The 25,287-nt window shown below is 40.8% G+C and overlaps 1 protein-coding gene and 1 long non-coding RNA gene across 2 annotated transcripts in view; both read left to right on the top strand.

The window, feature by feature from the left end:
- Positions 1–1,819, top strand: part of LOC144820007 (uncharacterized) — a 352,699-nt gene extending 350,880 nt beyond the window's left edge. Inside the window, exon 3 of the long non-coding RNA XR_013607667.1 lies at positions 1,676–1,819. This is a non-coding gene — a long non-coding RNA (uncharacterized LOC144820007). The remainder of the gene's footprint in view (positions 1–1,675) is intronic.
- A 2,639-nt stretch (positions 1,820–4,458) lies between these two features.
- NPY5R (neuropeptide Y receptor Y5) overlaps positions 4,459–25,287 on the top strand; it is a 52,455-nt gene continuing 31,626 nt past the window's right edge. The window contains exon 1 of the mRNA XM_078677667.1: positions 4,459–4,646. The gene's annotated coding sequence lies outside the window, so the exon portion shown is untranslated. The remainder of the gene's footprint in view (positions 4,647–25,287) is intronic.

Below are 25,287 nucleotides of genomic sequence, written 5' to 3'. Positions count from 1 at the left end.
AGATAGATAGATAGATAGATAGATAGATAGATAGATAGATAGGTAGATAGATACAAAACACACACTTATCTTGAATGTAATCCTAGGGGGTAAACTCCGCTCCATGGGCAGAGTTTACAGAGGTTTTACTACTATGCACTCTGCTTGGAGGGGGAGGTTCAGCAAAAAACTCCACCTATGCAGCAGAGTGGAGTTCACCAGTGCAGTGGGAGACTTACCTTCCTCTGAAATCAGTGTCCTGTTACTACTACTGGGCATGGCTCCAGTTCCGCCCCTCCAGTTGAATTACAGGAAGAACTGCATGGCATATTGCATGAAGGCATGCCTGACCATATCAAATCCCATGATATGGTCAGGCATGCCTTTGAGCAGTACGCTATGTGCACTGTAGTTCTTGCTGTAATTCACCAGGAGCAGTGCAACCCGAGTGGAGCCAGGCGCAGTAGCAGGAGCAGGACACTGATTAGGGAGGAAGGTAAGTCGTTTAGTCTTTCCTCTAGTCTTTTACTTAGGCCTTACTACTACGTGGGAGGGGTCAGGGGGCTGGGGTTTTAGCAGGGGTGGAGGGTGGGGGGACTGGCAGAGGGGCACTCTGTGAGCCCACGGAACTCCGTGGAATTTTCCTGAATTTTCCTGTAACTCTGTGAAATTCCACAGAGTACCACTACGCGAGATCAGCCCACCCCTACTTAAATATACTTACCTTTTGTTGTAAAGGCATGTGTGGCAAAAGCATACTCATGGTAAATGCACTGTGTGGTAAATAATTCATGGTAAAGGCATCCTGTTGTAAAGACAGGATTGTAAAGGCTGTCTCCCATCCACCTTTATTGTTGTTAAGGTATAGGATGTATGCACGAATTAGGGGAAGCAAAGATACTGACACATAGTTGGAAGCTGGAATAAAGAAATGTGCTCCCAACTCCCTTTTATTGCTAATGTCACCTCACTGGTGACAGTTGTACACAGGTGGCTAGTGTGTTTTAGAATGACAGCCCTCTTGAAGAGGGGGACGTACAACGACATGTTCTTATGGACAGAGAAAAGGTTGACAAAGATCAAAGAAATGTATTCATGTATTTATTTATGATTTGATGTAAGACAAATTTACCAGGAAGGTGTACGTAAGTGCACTTTACAAAATAACTAGAGAGATACAAAAGTCTAATTCAAGATACTATACAGAATACCTACTAAGAATATTGCCAAGAAGGAAAGAACAATTATCATTTTCTACATGTGACAGGGGCAGAGGAGATGACTGGCAATGTGATTGGAGGGGTTAGTTTATGTCACTTCAGAAAAGGTAGGTAAATAAATGTTTCTCAGAAGCATCTGGGATTGTACAGTACATTGCCTCAATTCAGTCTGGATAGCAGCAGAGCTGAGCAGACCTGTTACGTTCTCATGCGACAAGGATGCTTCAAAAGCCTGTTGCATACATATAATTTAGTCCTATGCTTTTCAATTTATCTATTATATTTTGAAGTTTGAATATGAACAAATAAATGCATAGAAATTACATAAATCATTCATGAATGTATGTGTGCTTCTACACAAGCTAAGATCTTTTCAAGTACTATTTAATTATGTCTCCAGTCTTCATATATTGTATTCTTCCATCATCACACTCTTGAAGAGTGATTGATTGCTGGATTTTTTATTTTATTTTCAGGTTCTATAGGAGAAAAGACAGATATCATTCACTGAGTCTCAGTCCTGAATCACTTCATGAAAAGTTGCCTGCAGAAGGATGGAAGCCCTAAATTGTACAAACAATTGGTGTTGTTTCTTTTTGGCGTTCCTGAGTTTTCAATAGAATCAAAACAAATATTAGGTAGGTATTGTTGTAAATCTTTTTAATCCTAACTTAATACATTAGTTCTTTTGTTCTGTATTCATTAGGCAGTAAAATACCTTATGTCGAAGCTCTTCATTAAAGGTATTGATGCACACAATTTACTGCATCAGGGTCAGCCTGGGACACAGAATAGACCTAGGCACTGAAATTAAAGTAGCCCCCATTAACAAAACAAGGCCCGTAATATGCACAAGGCTAGTTTTCATTGTTGCGATCAGCGCAAACAATGAAAATACGCTACATTATGGCTATTGTGCTGCCCCCCTGTGAAAAACGGAGCAGCTGCTTTAAAGCTGCTCCATGTTTTCACAGTGCAGAAGGCAACCCACCTGCACTTTGAAGGGGGAATGGTGAGTGACTGCACCTAACTGCAAGGAGATGTATGGGGGTCCATGGGACCAACTTTGCCCCCCAGACGGCTGCCATGAGGAGGCGTGCTGACAGTGCGCCACCTTTTAGGTGGCACACAGTCTGTGCACTGACTGAGAGCTCCTTTGCCTCTGCATCTGCAACTGTAATACATTGCGGTCAAAAAGGTAAATGATTCCCGCATTTGGATGGGGCCATTCCCCAATGCAAATGAGGGAACACCCTCTGAAGATAGCGCTGGCTTTACAGAAGTGGATGCAAAAACATTTGCAGCCCCTTCTGTAATACCAAAGTGCCCCAGAGGCCCGCAGAGCAGGTGCAAACTCCTGTTGCGCCCCGGGGCACTTGTATAACACGGCCCCAAATAGCTAAAACTGGCCTATATTTGTAAATCAGGTTTTGAACGTGTATTGACGGACGGACAGGTACCATCTTTAGAAACAGAAGGTGAGCCCATATTATCGGTTTTCCCACAGCTGTCCTTTGCAACTTCCCTGGAGCTCTTGTCCCGGCTTCAATCCGGTTCACCTCTGGACGCTTGTCCAGCAAGGTGTTTGGGCAGGGTGGCTCCGGCACTCAATAACTTGCTGAACCCCCTGCTCAATTTATCCTTGAGTTCCGGAGTGGTGCCTCGTGATTGGAAACATGCACTTATTCTGCCGCTGATCAAAAAGCCTCAGTTAGATCCGCTGCAGTTGGCTAACTATAGACCGATCTCCCTCCTCCCTGCTCTGGCGAAGGTGGTTGAGAAGCATGTTCAACTCACACTTACCACCTTTATTGAGAAGAATAACATTCTCCATGCTTCTCAATCTGGTTTCCGTGTGAATTATAGCACGGAAACGGCCCTCGTGGAGGTGACCGACGCCATCAGGGAGACGCTTGATCTTGGGGGTAAGGCTATGTTAGTCCTCTTGGACTTGTCGGCGGCCTTTGACACCGTCCCTCATGCTGGTCTCCTTTTAAGACTCAGGGAGATCGGCTTGCGGGGGACGGTGTTGGAGTGGTTCCATTCTTTCCTATCGGACCGCCGGCAGGTGATCTGGGCTCCTCCCTTCTCCGCCGAAATGCAATCGCTAGAGGTCGGGGTTCCTCAAGGGTCCATTCTGAGCCCCACCATATTTAATATCTATATGGCTCCTCTGGCGGTTGTAGCGGAGGCCTATGGAGCCCTGGTCATCTCATACGCTGATGACACCCAGCTTTTGTTCACTTGCAGCAAAGGTGAGGCTTTTGACGGTGACAGGATTAAGGCCTGTTTGAGCGCAGTTTTTGCGTGGTTTCAGCGGCACAGCCTGAAGTGCAACTCGGATAAGTCTGAGCTGCTTTTCTTCGGCTGTGCCCCTGACCCGGCCTGGAAGTCCTGGTGGCCCCAGGATATGTTCCCCCCGGAGAAATCATCTTCCCAAGTGAAAAATCTGGGAGTGATGCTTGATGATGCTCTCTCCTTTAGCCCACACATTATGGGGATATCTGGGAAATGTTTTGGCATCCTTAAGATGCTAAGGAAGTTTCTTCCTCTGCTGTCCCTTCAATATCGGAAGACAGTAGTTCAGGCGTTAGTGGGATCTAGGCTAGATTACGCTAATGCGCTTTTTGCGGGTCTGCCTAAGTATCTCCTGGCCAGATTGCAAATTGTTCAAAATTCGGCGGCCAGGGCTATTTTCGGCTTGCCGAGGAGAGCCAGCGCCCAACTGCTTTTGAATAAGTTGCATTGGCTGCCTATCTCTAAAAGAATCCGATTTAAAATTCTCACGCTGGCCTTTAAAGCCCTTCATTCCATCGGCCCTAATTATATTAGGAAGCAGACTGTTTTCTATGTGCCGCGAAGGATGTTACGATCTGCCGATTTGGCTAAACTGGAGGTGCCCCCGGCCAAGCGTGTCCGGATGGGAGAACGATCCTTTCAATTTGTGGTCGCTCGATGTTGGAACGAGCTTCCTCTCTCCCTGCGTAAAGCTACGAGTCTCCTGGCTTTTAGGAAAGAGCTGACGACCTTGCTCTTGTCCGCGTAATGATTAAGACGGTAGTGCTGCTGCCTTTTGTGTTTTGAGGTGTCTGGTCTCTTTGCCAAAGCGCCGGGACGCCCTTTTGGGCAGCCGTGCGCTCTAAAAGTACGGCCTTAACATAACATAACATAACATATTGACATGCTGTATGTGTATTTTGAAATGTATGGGAGACTGCATGCATTTGTGTTTGCTGAAAGCAATGTTTGTTTTAATATTAGGAAAATCAACAGCAGAGAACACCACACCTGACCATAAAACAGGCCTAGAAACAGCCAGAAAACAGCCCATAAAGTGATCTGTCAGACCAGCCCAGACTGCCTGATTACTCTATAGGTCACTCCGAACTTGCGCCTCACATTGAAGTGTAATTAAGAACAGAGAACAGCAAATGCCTTGAACCGAAGGTATGTACAAATGAAGAATTGTCTCTTGTTGTTCCTCTTTTTGTCAATGCTTAGCAAATGGTGGTATGTTTTTCAAAAGGCAACCATTTATGTGAGCATTTGTTTAACAGCAATGAACAATACTCTGATCACAAACATTTCACATGTCATCGCAGACATAAATAGATGGGTGAAAATTGGGTAGTTAACATAGTTTAGGCAAAATAAGAATTGTTCTTTGGCTCAATTATGCCACTGAAGTTGTTGCTCTATGAAAATATATATTTAAATAAGGCTAATACATACGAACTATTGAATCACTCCGTGAGAAATATACATATTTAGAGGACATTAGCAAGCACCCACTCTTTTTTAAAAAGTTTTAACAGTTAAAGTTTATTAATAGAAAAATAACAAACATTTTGTATTGTAACAAGAAATAATAAATGTCAGTAAAACAGTACACTTATTGGCATAATAATAACTTGAGTAGCAAATAGGAATAGGAGAAGTAATAAAAGTAAAAAGATGATTAGGAAAGAATGAAAAGAAAACGATAAAACCTGTAACGTAGAAATGGTTCAAAAACAGCACATTATGTTTACTGTATCAGAAAAATAGAGGCTTAAGTTATTTAATCATAACAATAACAATACCATTAACATAATGCAGATAATGTTGATATTCTCAGTGAGTGAAGGAGGTTGAGGCACTTCTTCTGTTAATGATTTGTGTGATTTGACAGTCAGAGCAGAGAAATCTAGAAACAACAGTTACTGATGACCAGCGAATGTCTCATTTGATTTCAAGAGCAAGTGTATTACAATTAGCTTTTTTAAGTCTATGATTATAACAAACGCCACATCACCAGGATTGAAATAAAATAAGTGATAAATCTTTCCAATTTTTTGTTATTTACAGAAAGGCAACTGCAAGTAGTGAGTCTAACATACTGACATTTAATGAACAGCAAGAGCAATCATTTGACAAACTTTCTAAAAATAAATTGTTTAATGTAAATGGTATCTGAGAATGCAATATGGTATTCATCTGCTTCCAGGCCTTCAGCCATAACTGATATGTGCAAGGGCATTCAAATAAAATGTGTTTTAAGTCAGGACCAAGAAGAAGTGAGGGTATTCAGATAGATTTTATGTAACGTAGCTGGGGTGACCATAAGTCTTTGGTAAATAAAAAACAATTTGAATTGTATTATCTATTAAAAAAGATTTTGGAATTTTAAGCAGAATTCTATTTCATAAAATAATTGAAAGAGAAGCATTAGACTCACGTTCCTATTGCAATTTTACTCATCTTATCATGATTGTCCACAGGGGCGTTAAGAGTGCTATAAATATGAGTTGAGAAAAGTAAAGCTGCTAATGGAGGGATAGTATTATTCGATGAGTAGTTAGGTAGGGGGGAAATTGCATAAAGTAATGAATCATATTTAGAATGGAAGATGACCGAAGGATAATAAGGGATTGAGCATGAGAGAAAGAAAGGAAGGAGTCCTTATCAATACGTTGGTGCACCCACAGTAATCTTTTCTCTCGACAGGTGCCTCAAAATATAGTTTTACTATTTAACTTAATACAGTTGTTGAATCATATTGAGGATTGAAGGAAGTGTCCTTTATCCTGAAGATGACATATATATGTAAGGCGTAGGAGTTTACATGCATTGTTAAAAATATGCAGACACATGGAGATAGGTTTCTGTGTACAATTAAAGAAAAGTAAGGGGGTGAATGAACTAGGCTTCCAAATCCATCTATTAAGGAAGGGAATTAAAACACTAATCAGAGACATAAAAGGAGACCTAATTAATAAAGAACACAGTATGAAAAGAGTGGAAATTAGGAAAATGTACCCCTCCAAGTTTTTTAGTGAGCTTAAGTTTTTGAAGGGACATACAAGATTTTTTGTTATTTAACAAGAAAGTAGACTAAATAGAATACATTTTTTTTAAATAAGAAGATGACATGCTAATAGAAATGTGGGACTGGTGGTGAGATAAAAAGCATTACTGGGACTAACATCATCCTGATTGAATATACTCTAACCGACCATATTATGAAAAATGAATTCCATTTAGACGTCAGGGATGTTAAAGTCATAAGGACAAATTATATATTGAGGAAAACAGTCTAATGTATTGAATCAGTGAACCAAAGACCTAGGTATTTGATTTTTGGAAAATTCCAATAAAAAAACGAAAGGAAGGAAAACCTGCACTAAAACACCCCTTATTAAGAGGAAGGACTTCACATTTATCAAAATGTACTTTATATCCCGATAGGGAAGCAAAATTAGTGATGTCAACAAGAAATGAAAAGAGGGAGGTTTGTGGATGGGAAATGCATATAAAAATATCATCTACATACACGGAAAAACAAAGAAAATGTAAGCTGTTTGTCACCATATAGGAACTCCTGAATGTCGGCATTGTGTCTAATAATAGCTCAAGGGGTTCTAAGAGTAAAGATAAAGATGAAGCACTTAAACTCTTGGCAAAAAGGTAAGATTTGGGTGATAACAACGAAACTAAACTAATAAAATAAGGACCAAACCCAAATGAGGTGAGAGTGGAGAATGCACAAGTCCAATTCATAAGATCAAATGCCTTCTCTGCATGTAAGGAAATAGCTACCAGAGAATGCTTATAAGCCTTAGATTTACTCACAATGTTAAAACATAATCTAGTATTATCCGAACTATGCCGACCTTTTGACAAAACCTGACTGTTCCCTCTAAATCAAATTAGGTAGTAAAGGATCAAGGCGTAAAGTAGGAATTTTTGCAAAACTCTTACAGTCAGAGTAAGAAAGGGAAATTGGTTTATCATTTTTACAAAGTTTATGGTCTTTATTCTTTTTGAGAATAAGACCAATAAGACATACTGAAAGGAACCATTAGCTGAATTGGAAATTGCATATATAATTGATGTAATTTAGGATTAAAAGTTTTAGAGAATTGGAGATAACATTCTATTTGAAATCCATGAAAGTCTGGGACTTGCTTCTTTTTAATGCACTTCATAATTACAAGAACATCCTGAGTAGATATATCATCTTCTAAAGACGAAATATCCAGTTCTAAATTAGAATACATCTGAATAGAAGATAAATAATGAAATTTGTCATCCGGATGAGGAATTGATTCAGGAGTATAGTGGATATTGTAATATTTCATAAATTCAGCGAGAATATCTGTATTTTTCTCCAGTAGCACTGTGTTGTCCTGTAGAACGGAGCCTATTTTAACTTGGTCTTTCTTTAAGATAGCTGGGAGTGTTCCATCATTATTTTGCCCCCGTAATACTTAGCAGTAGATTTAAGAAAATAGAAAGCATCATCTTCTGTTGAACATTAGAGTAGGTGGTTCAACTTTGCTACTGTACCATCTTGTAGTGAGTCTGAAAAGCAAAAGTGTTTTAGCTAAGCATTTTTATGAGTATCTAAAAGTATTTAAATTCTGTATTTGTTGATCTCAGTTGAGGTCTGGATCAAATAAAATTTTACTGTTACTGTTTACTGTAGCACATTTATTGAATACAAATTTGGTTTGGCCGATGCATCTAATTATATCTTATATTTGTATATAATAATATAATGTTCTAAGTTCTTGATATGGTTCATAGTATGGACTGCTTTTTTGAAGAAAGCTTCTTTTTCTAAGCAACAAAATTGACAACATCTCTTGTGGCGGCATTGGACGCATCCCAAGTAATTTGAGGGAATATGTCTGGTGATTCAATACCTGAAAAAGGTTCATCATAAACACTTCAAAACTTTGTGTGAAAGAAGGGTCTAATAGTATGGATGTATCATATACCAACTTCTACTTATGTAACCAACAGGAAGGACATCTAAATCTAATGTAACAGGGGCATAATCAGAAGTCCATATGGTGCCAATGTCTGCTTTTAAAATATGCTATGGAAGGTGGTTGAATATAAATATATGATCAAACCTAGATTGGGAAAAATGTATAGGATAGAAGAGAGTGTACTCTTGTAAAGTAGGGTTGCACAGTCTGCAAGTTTCAAGCAGATATCTTTGTTTGATAGTGAAGCTCAATTATGTGCGCATTGTGGATGGGATAAATATAACTTTAGAGTGTTGATCAATAAAGGGATCCATAACCATATTACAGTGACCACCAAAAATTAGATAGTAATCTGCAATGGACATTAATTTAGTTTAAATAGTGGCCCAAAATGTTTTAACTGAGTGTGTGAGAGCATAGACATTGAAACTCATAAATTGAATTGTATTTTTAGGGATAGTGACTATAATCTATCTCCCTTTCAAGTCTAAGTCTTGGTAAATGAATTGACTTTCTAAAGTTTTATTACAAAGAATAATAACTCCATTTCTCTTACCCATGCCTAGGAGTCAAATGCATGACCCACCCAATTCTTTCCAAGTTTTTGAACCTTATCAATGATATGCGTTTCCTCTAACCATACAACATCTGCTTTCAATTTGAACAAATGTGTTATTGCCTTCTGCCTTTCTTTTAATAGGAGAACCTAGTTCCTTTAGATTCCATGAAACAACTCGTAATGCTATATATAATTTTCTATTCAAACCTTAACATGGTTTACACAAAATAATGTTTATAAGTATTTTTAAACTGCAATCAGTTAACTATTGAATATATCGAGCACCGAACCACAGAGATCAATAGAAATGAAAATATGATGGAAAAGAAGGTACAACGGGTGAGTAGATGAGCAATGAGGAAAGAAAATTGTAATGAAAAATAGAAGCAAAATAAAGAAAGATCATAGAACATAAAAAGCAAAAAGACATCAAAGGCATACCTATATGAATAACAAATGGTTGAGGGTGCTGAAACCACCCCAGGAAGATGATGTAACTGGAGTCTGTGGAAGTCAACAAAAGGGAGAAGGATCAGACCACATAAGCAATTACTGGTGAATTTTTGCAAGGTGAAGGAGAACACCTATAAGATGTTAAAAGAAACAGAATAATTAACAAGATTATATGATGGGGTATCTAAGAAAAAGTACATTTCATAGTGAACACTATGATGGACATAAAGACATGAAAAAGGTTTACATGATATAGAGTATCCTACATACTTCAAGTTATGGTAAAGTTCAAAATATCCATTGCTATCTCTTTTAAGTTATCTAGAAATTTCTCCAGAAGAGGTGGGTCTTTATCTGTCGTAGTCTTATTCTCATATATCACTTTCAATAGACAAGGACAAAACTGACATAATCCAACATTTAGAGAGCAGAGATCTGATCTCATGCCTAATAATACCTTCTGTCTGTCTGCAGTGGATTATGACAATCCTGTGCAACGAATAGATTGGAGCCAAACCAAGAAAGTTGACCTTTGGTTTTGGCTGTCCTAATGACTTTACGGAGATCTATGTTTTCTAAGAACAAAATTATGACACCTCTTGCCTTGTGAGAAGTAGGAGATGAACAAGGACCTCACCTGTGCGTAAGTCAAATATTCAATTAGGGGATTCTGGCATGTCAAGGACTTGAGAAATAAAAGATTGAAATAAGAGATGGAATGTGAACCCCACCCCTTCCGCCTGGCCATAAGTATGAAGATTGTTCCATCTGTTGTGAGTTCTACTAACACGTAACTCCACTGCATAACCCTATCAAAGACCATTTGTCATTCAAGTATCGGAGCTTTTTAATTGTGTACTTCATAAATGGATTAATAGCTCTTATATCTGCAAGTATAAGTTTCTCTGAAATGGAAGTAGGAGATTTGAAAGGAGAGGGAGGATCTTGTTTTGCTCTTTTATTGGTTTGTAGAGTTGTTGATGGTGCAGCACTTCACAGATTCAATTTTGAGGGAATTGCTGTCGGGATGCTACTGACTAAGGATGAAGAAGACAAAGCAGAATCTTGGGGGATGCCTGTGATATCCTGCATGCCGTTATCCAGAGCAGTGAAAGAATTGGAAGTGGGAACAGCAAATTTCTGTGGGCTAGATATAACAAGGGCTGTGACCTTCAAATTTCTGACTCTCCCCATATGAAACATAGGAGAGGATAAACAGGAAAAACTAAAAATGCAAGCAATACTCACTTGACCGGCTATCAGAAGAGAGCAGAAATAAAAGCGAGGGAAAGAAAATCAGTTTAACTTCCTTCAAATCTGTAATGCTGCATGTCTGCAATTTCTGGAATACCCATATTAATCATTGAGATACAGGCAGTGAAAACTTGAAAAAAGTGGGGAAAAGGAAGCATTTGTTACCACAAAAATGTTTCCAATATTCTGGGAGAAACATTTTCTATATCGCATGCACTGTCTAGTCATTAGAAATCATACAGCAGAGGGGCCCTCGCCGGAGAAAGTCTAATCACCTGATGCGGCAGGTAATGTAAAAGAAACATCTTCGCTTCAGAATTCCCAGATGATCCTGTCAATGACAGTGGCCCGAAGTCCCTCTGCAACCAGAGCTCTGTTAGATAGCGACCATCTTCATCCTGTGCCAAACGACTCCCCCCTCAACCACCTACTCTTGACTATGACTTATCAGTGGTATCTTGAATTCTTATAATTAGAGACTGGTGCCAACATCAGTTGCTCGAAGGTTCTTAGCCAGATTTATTAGGAGTAAGAAAGATGAGAATGTGAAGGCTCAAGTGACCTAAGCACTATTCAAAATTAGGGAATATAAGCATGCTGTTTTCATTAAAGCATCGCTGGCACAATATTTTGAGTCATAATCTGTGATAGGCCGACTAGTGTTTCTATCTAGTAGGGGCAACCGATGTATAGGTTTGGGTCCAGCAGATTCTGCCTGCTTGTGCTGTAATGCATGGATTTATTTTAATTTATTGTGGAAGCGGCCCATACCTCAATATTCAGGACACCCCAAAATTTACTTTTCCACAAAACTTCCCTCAGACAGTTCTGCTCAATTTTGTTCTTGCATTAAAGGGTACCCTCCCTGCCATCAGCTTAGCATTGTAATAATTATAAGTTACTGACACACCCAATAAGTGAGTTCCAGATAAGATAAAAATTCAACAGTTTATTACAAAAATCTAAAAAATGAAGCTGTATAGAATGAAGACGATGATGAGCAGCAAAATCATAAAGACATTTATGAGCATCCCTAGCTGTATGAAATACAGGAAAGTCTCTAACTCATCCCCCAAACCAATGGGTTCTTATGCACAATTCTTACACAACAAATTAGGAAAAATGCAGTCTCATTGTGGCATGATTACAAGTAACAGATTTTCTGATAAATCAAGGGATTCAACATTAACCCCTTTTTACCTCTTCGCTGCCAGCTTCCCCCCTGCCACACCGGTGGATTCCCCTGAAGTGGACTGAGAAATTATTCAAAATACAGTTACATTTTTTTTGGGGGGGGGAAGATGGGATAAAAATGCTGCAGAAGAAAGCGTCTGCTTTCTTCCCTGCAAATGGCATCAACGAAGGGTTTATAGAGCTAAAATTACCATCTTCCCAGCTTTTAGGATCAGGCAGACTTCTGTTGGAAAACCTACATTTTTGACAAAGTTTTGTCATTTTACTGGGACATGGCCTATGTTTCCTATTTTATGTGCTTTAACCCTCCTTCCAGTTAGTGGTAGGAATGGATATGAAACCAATAATCGATCCCAAACAACTATGCATTTCTGAAAAGTAGACGCAATTCTGAATTCAGAATGGGGTCATTTGTATACTTTAAGGTTTTCCTATGAAAAGTAACAGTTGAATTAAAAGAAAAAAATCGGTATCAAGGGAACCTATGTATTTTTGAAATTGGAACAAGATATGGAGATTAGAAGCAGTGGTTATGTGTGCATCTCTGCATTTGTGGGTACCCACATTAGCATGTGAATTAAAGGGTATTGTTAAAAATGATATATTTTTTACACTCTGTCATCCATTTGCAAGGCAGAAAAGCATTGAAAGGCAAATAGTAATAACACTTGTTCTACTATGCTGTGTTTCCCTAGGTCTACTGCTAAAAATGGTACCTCACTTGTGTGGTATGGCCAAGTGTTTACGACAGGAAACTGCCCAAAACACAATGTGGACACCACATTTTTCCAATGAAAACTGACCCTTTTTACGCAACATGCCTAACTGTGGATTTTGGGCCGTAGCTCAGCTGGAACTTAAGGAAACCTAGGAAACCTGTACATTTTTAAAACTAGACACCCAGGGAAATCCAGGATGGGAGGACTAGCGTGGCTCTCACCAGGTTCTGTTACCCAGAATCCCTTGCAAAATTCAAACTTTGTAAGAAAAAAACAAATTTTCATCACATTTCTGTTTTGGGAAGTTATGTAATCTACCGGGAGCAAACAAACTCTCACCCACCCAGCATTCTCCCAATTCTCCCGATATAAATGTTACCTAACGTGTGTGGGTAAGTTTAGTACTCTCATCAGAAAACGTCCCAAAACGCAATGTGGACACATCACATTTTTCCAGTGAAAGCAGGCCCTTTTTTTGCATTGTGCATAGCTGGGGATTTTGGGCCCTAGCTCAGCCGCCACCTAGGGACACCTAGAAAACCTGTAATATTTGAAAACTAGACACCCAGGGGAATCCAGGATAGGGTGACTTGTGTGGCTCCCACCAGCTTCTGTTACCCAGAATCCCTTGCAAACCTCAAACTTTATCAAAATATACCCATTTTCCTCACATTTCTGTGATGGAATCTGTGGGGAGCCACACACTTCCACACACCCAGTATCACAGAAGTCTGCAGATAAAAATGGTACCTCACTTCTGTGGGTAGGACTAGTGGCTGTGACAGGAAATGACCCAAAACGCAACACGGACACATCCTAGATTTTCTAGTGAAACAGACCCTTTTTTGCAATGTGCCGAGCTGTGGATTTTGAGCCCTAGCTCAGCCAGCACCTAGGAAAACCTAGCAAAACTGTACATTTTTGAAGATTAGACACCTAGGAAAATCCAGGATGGGGTGACAGGGAAAGGCTCAAAACCTATTGTTGAGACATCAAAATGATGTATCACAAAACAAACTGGTTTTGCAAGGGGGGCACCTGCGTTTTTATTCCCAGGCTAGGTGGCCATCTAAGGAAACCTACCAAACCAAGACCTTTCTGAAAACTAGACACCGAGGGATTTAAGGGAGGTGTGACTTGCATGGATCCCCCAATGTGTTATTGCTTAGAATCCCCTGCAAACCTCAAATCTAGCATGAGAAAATCACATTACAAACCCTTACAGAAGCTGCCTCATATCTAGGAGTAATCTATGCTCCTTCAGGGGCTGACATATTGAAGATAGCCCAGTTTAGAAGATATGCCTTCCTCTCAATAAACTCGAAGTATCCTCTAGAGAGCTTGACTTGGCGGCTCCCAGGACCCCAAGGTATAACAGCCTTGAAGTGTATGTGTTGCTAGTCCACCCAGCAGGATTGATTACCTAACCCACAGAGGTTTCTATTTATGAATAATTGCAGCTATAGTATCCAAATATAATTCTCTTTGGGGTCAACTCAATTCAGCACTCTCATATTTATTCATTCAGTCTCAGACCAATTACATATGTGAACTAAAAATCTGATTCACTTATGGTACCACAAAACAATATATACTGTGTAATATTATGGAACTCATAATTTGCTCACAAATGAGTTCCATGTGAACGCCTTTTCCAAGGATAACTTGATACTCCTAATCACAGGACGTAAGGGTTGCTTTTGTTTTTTGTCTAAAAATGGTATTCAGTTAAGCCATACTGCAAATGCATCGTTTTGTATAGCAAGAATTAGCTTTGAAAGCAATTAGTAGAGTTCCATGTCAGTGCAAGTTAGTGTTGTCTGAAAATGGGATAAGTTCATCATTGATGATCCTTGTTGAAAGGTGTCCTGTCCATGGGACTTAAAATTGGTCCTTATATTCTCGGTCAATGTGCTTTGACCACTCAAAGGGGAGATAAAGTTCATTGAGGTCTTCCTGATGGCCAATAGTAAAAAACACTTTCAAAGTGCCAAACACAAACAATCAGCAAAAGTGTCTTATGGTTCGGGCCACTGGAAATTGGCAATTTTGCATGATTATCGATTTGCCACATTTTCCACATAATTCATAATTTACCACAGAATCTGCAAATTTGAACAAAAAATTGTTTCTAGCTCAAAATGGTCAACATTTGCTAAAAATGCAGCAACATGTGTTGCCGCACAGTCGAATACTCTTTGCAAAGCAGGACTGGTCATCTTTCTGTGGCTCTTTTCTATATGTGGGTACTACACTGGTATAATAAGGTGCAACCAATGCCAATACAGTTGTACCAAGTTTAACAAGCATTTGCAATAAAAAAGGTCTCGCATTTAGGAAAGTTTGAGCTATTGGCGTTGTTAATGACAATGCCTTTCATTTATGTATTTTAAAACCGATAAATAAAAGAAATTGTCATTTACAATGCCAATACCTTAAACTCTCGGAAATGCGAGACATATTGTCCGTGCTATAATTTTTTTATTAAGTGTTAGAAGAGAGCTTGTACAAAGCTATTTTAGAAAATAGTGCTCGGAGGCTGTAATTAAAGCCTACTGAGTAACAACACACGTAACAGGGGATGTTGTCATGGGGGGTTTACAAAATGAGACAAGGCGGTACTAAGGAGGGACTACTAAGCCTATTGACCAATGAACAGCCACATTTTACAGTGGACAATAACACAAGCCAATGAAAATTATGGGAGGTGAATGGGCTGAGCTTCAATTCCCTATCTGAATACAGCATGCCTTGCAGAGCAGTGCATGCGCTGCCCAGGCTCTACCTGATGAATGGTACAACAGTCACTAAGAACCAAGTCCTCATGGACTTCACATGCTCTTTACTCTGAAAGCTGGCAAGACATTGCAAAGTTGCATCACAAGTGGCACCAAACCCCGCAATGAGATAAGAGAGAGAGGCGTAGGCGAGCAAAGAGGAAATAGAAAAATACCCTTCCAATGACAGCATGCGGCCACAGCAACAGTATGACGTTGTTCAACTCTTGTGTAGTAAACATAGGGAGTCTTGACTTCTACTCAAAGGTGGTCAATTGTCTAGCATTTGTAGGCACAAAGAAAGAATGAGAAAAACATCCACAGGGAGGCTGGCCCAAAGACCACACCTCGTCAAAAGCATGACCAATCACACAAGGCACCTGGCAACTATGCAAATGAACGTTTGAAATATTGTTCACAAACGATGCCATAGAGGTTATATAAACATAGGCTAGAACATTCACTCTTCATGGGCTAAGCCAGTGACATATGCACTTAACCTTTCAAGGGAAAAGTTTGAACATGACTTTATTATTGGGTTATTTGCACCAACATCTGCAATCGGGAGGCATAGAACTGTCTTCCCTGCAGTCCACCAACTCATATAGAATTAATAACCCAGTGTTCATGGGTTGACTTTGAACGACGAGCCCAGAAATAAACTTTGAGTTTACTAGAGGGTTAGGAAGGCAGTACATGTTATTAGGTGTGCATTTTTTAATTTGTTCATTAACATTGACTACTACTTTCAATGGTACAGGTTAGGTGTCTTAGCTAGCAAGAAACATGTAGGTATTATCTCATTTGCAAACAGAGTACGACAATTAGAAGGTATAAAGCTCTACTCACTTCATAAAATTTCCTTACCACAAACTGGGCCTCATCTTAAGGGCTGAGGACAAGAACAATGGTTCCCTCAGTCCGGGCAGCGCGCCAAAGTGCTTCGGAATGTTTCTGTGGTATTGGATAGGGTGGTAACATATGCAATTTCCTACCATTGGAAGAACAATTCTACTACAATCTGCCTTTCCACTGGCCACTTTATTGGGGTAAAAATAACTGGTGCTACTCGGTTGCTATATCCCAAAATGTGGCTCCTCGTTATGGAATAAAGAGCTGGTGTAAACAAGGTTCCTGCTGAAAGGGGCAGAATGATCAGCTCTACCATAAGCTGTCTTCGCAAAAACATTGGTGTGAAATCCTTCTTCAGGTTCACTGCTCCTTTTTTATACATGAGAATGCTTAGGAAGTTGATATATCTTTAACAAATCTGTTGCCAAATAATTAGCCATCAGCAGTGGAGCAGAGCTCTTTATTCAACGTGTCAGACTGCTTTGGATGTATGTGCATCAGTAAACATGTCCTTTGTTTTGCTGTAAGCCAAGTATTAATGTTACCCAGTAGACATATTACTCTTAGACCCGGGCACAAATTATGCAGCGATTGAATGGCTGTCATGGAGCAACTTCTTCCTATTTCAATTCAATTATTTGAACGAGAGGACTGAAAAGAAATAGCAGTTTATCCTAGCACGTTTTCACTGCGTTATAAATCTCTTACTTAAAGTTCTCTCCTTCCTTTGGCAGGAAAACGACCATTAAAGCAGACGGTGTCTAGTGCAACACTAATCTATTCTGTAGGGTTGTATGAGGGAATCAAAAAGGAGAAAAAATCAGTGATTGTCTGAGATCACTCTATGGACATTGGTTACCTGATAGCCTCTTGGTCATAACAATGTGCTGCTACACTTGTATTAACTAGAGTAGAATTTATATCAGGACCCTATAAGGCATGTTATGCCCTTCCAAATCCTCGTCATTATTATCATGAGTTTCATTGATGGCCAAGTCATTCACTGAATCATCTCCTCTTGTGAGCCATGGCCCCAACAATCTTGATAAATAACATATTACACTCAGCACATCTTCTCACGAGGTTTAAGACATGCTGGCTCCCGTGACAAAATGCCAGGCGTATTAGTTTTGCCGGAGAATGTTTAAGAAAAGCGAGACCTACTGACTTTGGCACGGTTTGTATAATCAAAGTATTGCTTCCTTGACCGAACGGATTAGCAGTATATAACCTGGCGTGCACATTCCTATAATCCTTATTAAAAGCAACTCGGACAGGATAGTGCATGTCTTTCCCCGTCCATATGTTTCCTCTCGGATGCTCTTTATAAATCGAGCTGTTCATGGCAGAAACCAATGTCCAACAATGTTAGTAAGCCAAGGCAGGCGCCGTTTGGAGTCAGACCGGCCTTGCCGTCAAAGGCATCGACACATGGGCACTGATTTGGGGTTTATCTTCACAGGCGAGAGAAAAACGAAAGAAACGAGAGAAAAACGCAGACTGTATACCGCTTTCTAAATATGAGGCATGGGAATACATTGGTTGAAGCAGCAGGCAAACGGCTTCTTAAAAGAAGAGAGCACGACTATTTACCGGTAGGTTGGCAGGTTGCTCTGGCCATTTTCTACATGTATTCGTCTTTGTTTCCATAGCTCCAGCAAGGGCTGCGCTTTGTCAATTGCCTTACATTCGTGTTTCAACATGTGCTATTTATGGGTGGTTTTCGCTTCCAATTAAATGTGCTGTGCAGCTGAGCTTTGTTTCAGCAGGAGAGGGGCCTCTTATTGGCTCAGCTTCTGGCCGCGGCTGAAGTAGCCATCCTTGCTGCTGCCTAATTGCACTGTCTCTCCTCTGTCATGATTCCACCCACGCATCCACGAGGCCGAGAAACAAATTGGCTAAGGGAGCCCAAAAGCCAAGGCGTTATCACAAGCACACAAAAAAATATGAGCAAATGATTTGTTCATTCCATTTACTTTTCATACGGTCTGGCCATGTCAAATGAGACAGTTCGAAATGGTCCAGAAATGTAATGAAAGTATGTAATGAATCCACCTCCTTCACCGCTAACCCCCCTTAACCCCTCCTCCACATAGAGTTCGTCGAAGTGGAATACGTGGTTGCTAGCACTGCCTTGTATATAATTCGTGAAAAAATGAAACCTCGTTCTGTACTTGTTTACAGCATGCATACAAACCTTATTCATGTAGAATTCTTAAAAGGAACAAAAATAATGTACGTAATCATTGATAGTAATATAATGGATGGGCACACACTGTCTGTTAGAAATTGGGTTTGTGGTTGGCTAGGGTATGCACCTAAGTCTGGTAGAACCTACCACCCTAGTCAGGGCAAGTAAGTTACACACCAAAGATAACCTGTGCTCATCCTCTGGTAGCTTGGCGCAGAGCAAGTCAGACTTATCCCCAGACGCAATGTGTAAAGCATTTGCACAACACACTCACACCAGCAACACAATAAATACACCACAAAAGAGACTCCACATAGGATTATAAAAGTATATATGGTGTATTTTGTTCATAAAACACAGACCAAGACTACATGAATCATTAATACTGTGCATACTATGCAAGTCCTGAGTCAGTATTCATTAGTTTGAAGGTGCAAGAATCAAAACTTCCTACATTAGAATAGCAGAGCATAAAATGCAACAGTTAACTTCTGAAAATGCACATGTATTGTTGCTTGAATATGAATTCACCTTGATAAAACAAAGACGAGAGGCTGTTGGCAAAACAGAAACAGTTTGTTTAATTAAACATTGCGGCTGAGACTAGAACATACAGGAACAGGTCTGATGACTGACACAAAGTACAGTCATTTTGAGTATTTTTTTTTACCTTTGTTGAAGCATCAGAAATTCATAGATTCTGTTTAGGGGGAGGAATGTCCGCCTACTGATGGATCCATAAATTACTCCCACCTGATGACAAATATAGGTAGGTCTCCACCTTGCATGGACGTAATGAGGCCCAGTGAGTAACATGTACAGATGTCTGGAATCGGGAGCGTGTGATAACTCACTGCATGTGCTGTGCGTGCTGTGTCCTGATTGGCTGTTTGTTCTTAACTACATGTAGCATCTAACTTTATGGTGTTTTGGGAACGTTTCCCGCGGGTGAAACTGGGGGTGAATGTTTTATTTCGTGAGCCTTCCATCTATCCTTTCTTCTTTTTACTTTTTTGCCCTAAGTGGGAAGGGTATGCCCAGACATGGGTCCAGTGCTCACTGTGCCACTGGATCAAGCTTTCCTAGCTGATATGGGGTGATACCCTAAAACCGGATCCAGGATGTTTGTTTCTGGTCCAAGAAGGACCTGGCCTGGCAGTTCGAGCTGGACTGTTCCCAAGGGGATCAGGATCAAGACTGATTTGCATATGACTGGGTCCAAACTGAAGTGGCGTGCTGAGCAAGAAAAATATGGATTAAACCCAAAGCTGTGACTGGGGGTGAATGTTTGATTTGTTCAGCTTTCCACCCATCATTTGTTCTGTTTCCTTTTGTATCCCTAAGTGGGGAGGGTATGCCCAGACTTGGGTCCCGTGCTCACTGTGCCACTGGATTCAAGCTAGCCTGGTTGATATGGGGTGAAAACTGAAACCGGTCCCAGTATGCTTATCTCCGGACCAGGGAGGACCTCGCTGGCAATTCGTGCTGCACTGTTCCCATAGGGATCAGGGTCAAGACTGATTTGCACATGTCTGGGTGGATTAAACCCAGATCTATGATGGGAGTGAATGTTTGATTTGTTCAACGTTCCGTCTAGATTTTTTTCATTTTGCCACTATTTAAAAGAGGCATTTCTGAAATAGTAGTGTGAAATCCACCTACACCAGTAAGCAGGATTTATCACCACTATTTCAAACATGCCAAACATGGAAACACTGCTCCTTTCAGATCCGGAATTACCACTTAAAAGATATGGGGAATTCCCAATGCTAACCTATGGGAGAGATAGGCTCACAATAGTGAGATACCAAAAAGAGTGTTTGTCACTACCAGGACATACACACAATAAAGATGCATGTCCTACCTTTTACTTACAGAGCACCCTGCCCATAGGTCTGCCTAGGGCCTGACTTAGGGGTGACCTACATATGTAGTAAAAGGGGAGTTTTTGGATTGTCAAGTAGTTTTAAATGCCAGGTGAATGTGGAAGTAAACTGCGCATGCAGACTCTGCAGTGGCAGACCTGAGACAGGTTTGAAAGGCTACTTCTGTGGCTGGTAACACAACCTCCTTCCAGCCCCAAACTAGGGTTGACTAATCAAAACATCGATGGACTTCCCTGCTTAGGCCGATTGAACATAGACCCTGTACCGCTAGTGCAGGGACACATTCCAGTTCCACACCTCTCTGAACCTAGTTGGATCTCTCTGTATATACTCTCAGGACCCATTAAGTGCACCCATGGGGATTCCTTCTCCTTATCTGTGGGCCCCAACCAGATCTAAGCCCTAGGCCATCCATGTGTCTCTGTCCTCTGTGGTTTGTCATAGCGGGGGATGTAGCCCCAAGCGCATTGCATCCCTTCTCCACTTCACTTCCCACCAGTTCAGAGGTTCTACCCTGCAACTGGACTTCCAACCCAGGGGCTCTACCCTTGGATTGATCCATGGCCTGGGGTTATTTCTTTTTCCCCCTTCTACCCCTCCTTACGGGGTTCTGCACCATTTGTCTAGGAGTGGTGCCCCCGGAAGTAAAAACTGTTGGGACACTGGTATCTGTCTCCCCTTTTCCCAGGTCAGGGATGATACTCTAAACCTAAGTCTCCAACCTAGGGTTTGTACCCTTAGGCTGAAAGGAGTTAGGGGAGCGTCCTTCCTCCCCATCAAACTGCTCCATCTGGGCTTCTGCACCCTCCCATGCAGAGTGGTTCTGCCAGACATCAGAACGGTTGGATGCTGGTATCAGTCAACCATTTAAGTTCTCCTGACACTATGGGGTCTCCCTCAGTGGACGGTCTACCAGTACAGACTAGACTTACCTCCTGGGGCCCCTCGGGGTACTCTCTAGGATCTGGGACTGAGCACATGGCACCCTGGGACTTCACCCACCCCACTTCTCCTCCTTCTCTGAGAAGGGACATGGGACCCTTTACCCCTCCCAATATACTGGGAACTGTCTGGGCTACTATGAACATTCCCCAGCCTCAGTTGGGGGAACCAGCACCACTCCCTTTAGGATTACTCCAAAATGCCTTTCCAGACCTTCTGGTACTCACCCAGATGTCTGCCTCCTTTGCTAGTTCCCTGGGATCAGAGAACTTACACTTCAGCAAGTGTTGGAGTAGCTCTGGAAAACAACGGGTCTCATTTACAAGAAAGTGCCGCAGCGCAGCACTGCAAGCCCTTTGGCTGCGCCACGCTGCGGCACTTTCGAAGCACAGGGATGCAACATATTTACAATAATATGTTGCATTCCTGTGCTCTCCCCTGATCTGGCACACAATGGGCTGCCGTGCGCCGACCCAAGCACCCTTGCAACATGGTGCAAGGAAGCCTGCAGTCAAGGGGATGAATGGCATTTTTCGCATTAGCACAGATAGAACTTGCAAAACGTAATTTTTTAATGATTGTTTATGTGCCGGAAGGCTCATCTTCCTGCACATAAACAATCATCACAGGTGATTTTGTCGCTCTATACATTCTGCAGAATGCTGCATGCATAGAAAGAGGGAAGAAATGAGGAGAAATTAATAAATTTCTTCTTGTTGCCCCTCCCTACTCCTCCCTGCAGGTTTACGGTTTCTTGTAAATCTGGAAATGGGCCAGGTTCCATGGGTGTTGCATGGTAACACCTACAGCAACACCCATGGAATGCCCCTTTCACGCAAAGTGCTGCATGTAAAGGGGCAATATTTACAAGAACAGGAAAAGCCATGCAGGGTGGCTTTTCCTGTCCTTGTAAATACGGTGCAGAGAAAAGCGCCGCTAGTGTGTCACAAAAAGTGACACACCTGTGGCACAATGGGCTTGTAAATAAGCCCCAACAACTGAACATGTTTGTCTCTGACAAACAGATTGTACAGTAGTATTTACTGTGCTACCCTTCATCCATCCAATGCTTTGAAAAAATCCCCCACAAATTCCCATCAAGACTGGTGACACTGTGTCCACCTGCCCCTAAAACTCAAACTATACTCTTCAGGGGTAAAGCCATACCTTTGTATCAGGGTCTCCTTAATCAGGGTGTACATCTGCCTGTCACTACCTTCTTGGACCAGTAGGGCATCACTCCCATCCTGAGGAATATAACTTCCCAGGCCGGTTCCCCAATCCTCATCAGGGATCCTGCGCACAACCAGAGCTCTCTCATATTCCTCTATCCACTGACATATGTCATCCATCTCCTTGAAGCTAGACACCAAGTCTGTGGGTATGTGAGTGGAAGTTTTAACACTGAACTCAATATTGCTGCTCCTCTACCTGCAACACTGTTGAGTCCAGATCTTTCAAACTACGCTCATGGAACACTTTCCGGTCAATCAAGAGCAAGTTTTTCTTTAGCACTGTTTAGCAGTGGTAAAATGCCAAGAGTCCTAAAGCCAACAAAAAGAAGGTCAGAAAAATAGGAGGAGGAAGGCCAAACCTTGCAAAAAGGGGACGGTACAACACTCTCAAATTTCAATGACTCCCTATGCATTTGCTTTATGTCCTCAACTTTCCTTCCTTCACCAAAAACATTTTTACCAGCACATTCTAATTGAGTCTATCCTTTGATTGTCTTTCACCTCAGGCTTCCTTACATGTTAGCTGTAGCAAAGTCACTTAAGCCGTTTGATGTATTGAATTTCTGTCCAATTATTGTGAATAAAACAAGGATTCAAGGAGTGCTGGTGACTGCAGTGATGCAGGCCTGCAAGGAACAGCAAACCTCCATCTTTTCATTCACATTTGCAGAAGCCACCGTTGCATCCTCTGTCACTTACAGGAATAGGAGCTGCAGTGTTTTCAAAACATCAGCAACTATATAAATTAACATGTGGTGGAGCCAGTATTGGGACATCTAATAGTCACAAAGTGGAATCTGTCTTTGCAAGTGGATACCTCTTTCTTTGAGGTGTGTGAATCCATTCACTAGTTTGCAATCGCAGTAGTTGTCTAAACATGAGTGAAGTTAAAACATTAGGATTCAATATATACTGGGTGAAATCAGACTAATATCCAATAAAAGGTGGTTTGAAAGCCCCATTCTCTTGTGGCCCTGAGGTAGTGCCGACTAGTACGCGAGCGGATCGACGGTCGTTTTTAAACCTTGAATCAACGACATGGCATCGCCATTTGACAAAACCGCTCCAGTAAGGTAAAGGTTCGAACACAGGACGGATTACAAAAGACGTATTCACCCCCACCTGCCCTTGCCGTCGACAAATTAAACAAAAGCGATCTCAAATCATTTCTACTTATGCGACATCCACTACATCTCTGAGTATCGGTTTAACTCCGATTCAGACGGCAGTTGCGAATGAATATTTCTTCGTGCATACACCGCCAATTCTGACAACCTTGCTTCCTTGGCAGATATTCCCACCACTGCCGTCTTTCACTCATTCATCGCTCTCTTGGTTTCCTAATTAAAGATCAAAACCAGAATAATTTTTACAGAAGATACAGATTATTGATTTCACCGTTCATTTTCATGCTTTCTACAAACCTGGCGCTTTCACTTAGCGATACTACACAAGGCCCTGAAGAGAATCCCAAGAGAACCAGTGGGATTCGAAACGCGTAGGCTTTTGCCACACAGTGTCTGCAAGAGTGGCTGGATTATTTAATTAACTTTTTCATGCCGCCTGTACATTACTGATAATCATTTTTTTGAAGATCGAATTTACCTGATAAGAATGTACAATTGAAAAATTCTCTTTTCTTTTGTTACTATTGTAAAACTGTGGTCGCAGACTGTGGCCTTATGTTTCTTCTAAAGTAGAGACTGTACATATTTTTTTTTAAATTGTATCGTATGTTTTTGTAATCCCCTGCCCAAGTGGTTTGAATGTGATATGTCTGTAGCATTGAATGATTGATGATTAGTACCCAGTTTCCCTATTTTTGTGTGTCCTTTTTGAATATGTTCCTTCCGATGATTTAAAAATATAAGTTATTTTCTTTCTAAAATTTGAAAATAAAATGCTATTAAGTAGTAACTCCCGTTCTTGAATAATTTTTCGAGTTCTGTTTGGTTAACTGTTTATTTAAATTATTCATATCAGCACTGGCACCCCACTTTTGTTTATTCCTGGAATAAATGCAGCATTTGCTTAATATTCCATCATCATTAGGCTGCATCTAGTTTTGTTAGAACTTGTAAAAGTGTGAACGCCAAATTTTGTCTGGGGGTTTTGATGCAGTAATGTTTATTTGACCATATTCTGCTTTAGCAGTCACCTCTCTAAAGCAACAGCAGATTTGAAAGAACACAACCGAACATAACTGCCCAATCACGGTGACTCCAGGGAACTCTATGACCACTTGGGACAGTACCTTTCTAAATGTGCACGAAAATAAAAAAAAGAAAGATGACCCACATATCTGCAGTGGCCTACAATTTTTCGGGCACAAAAATGAACATTTTATATTAAATGGATAAAGTGGGTATATCCTTAGGATATAATAAAAGCATCTGAGGAGCATAGTGACTGGTAAGGGTATTGTTAACTTACATCTCCCTAGGTTGCGGTGCCAGTTTTTAGAATATAAGGAGACCATCTTGGAATGGGGATGACAGAACAAGGAATATGCTCATTTTGAAAGGTCAGATCAGTTTACGTTACCTACATACCATTGAAGCCTACATTCCATTCTACAAATAAATCACTTTACCTTATTTTATTCAACTCTTGGGGACCAGTCTTGGAGTGTGCATGTTATATCTATTACCAACGAGTTTTACATTTCCAGGCAATGTAAATACTTTCTTTAAGCCATTCAGTGAAATATCAGAGGATTCTACAGATAAGTGGAAATGGTGAATTTAAGTTACAGTTGCAAGATAGTCCT

The sequence above is a fragment of the Lissotriton helveticus genome, chromosome 2_1 (assembly GCF_964261635.1).
Source record: "Lissotriton helveticus chromosome 2_1, aLisHel1.1, whole genome shotgun sequence".
Classification (NCBI taxonomy): domain Eukaryota; kingdom Metazoa; phylum Chordata; class Amphibia; order Caudata; family Salamandridae; genus Lissotriton; species Lissotriton helveticus.
The sequence above is the reverse complement of the archived record's forward strand: the minus strand, read 5'-3'. Positions and strand labels throughout refer to the sequence as shown.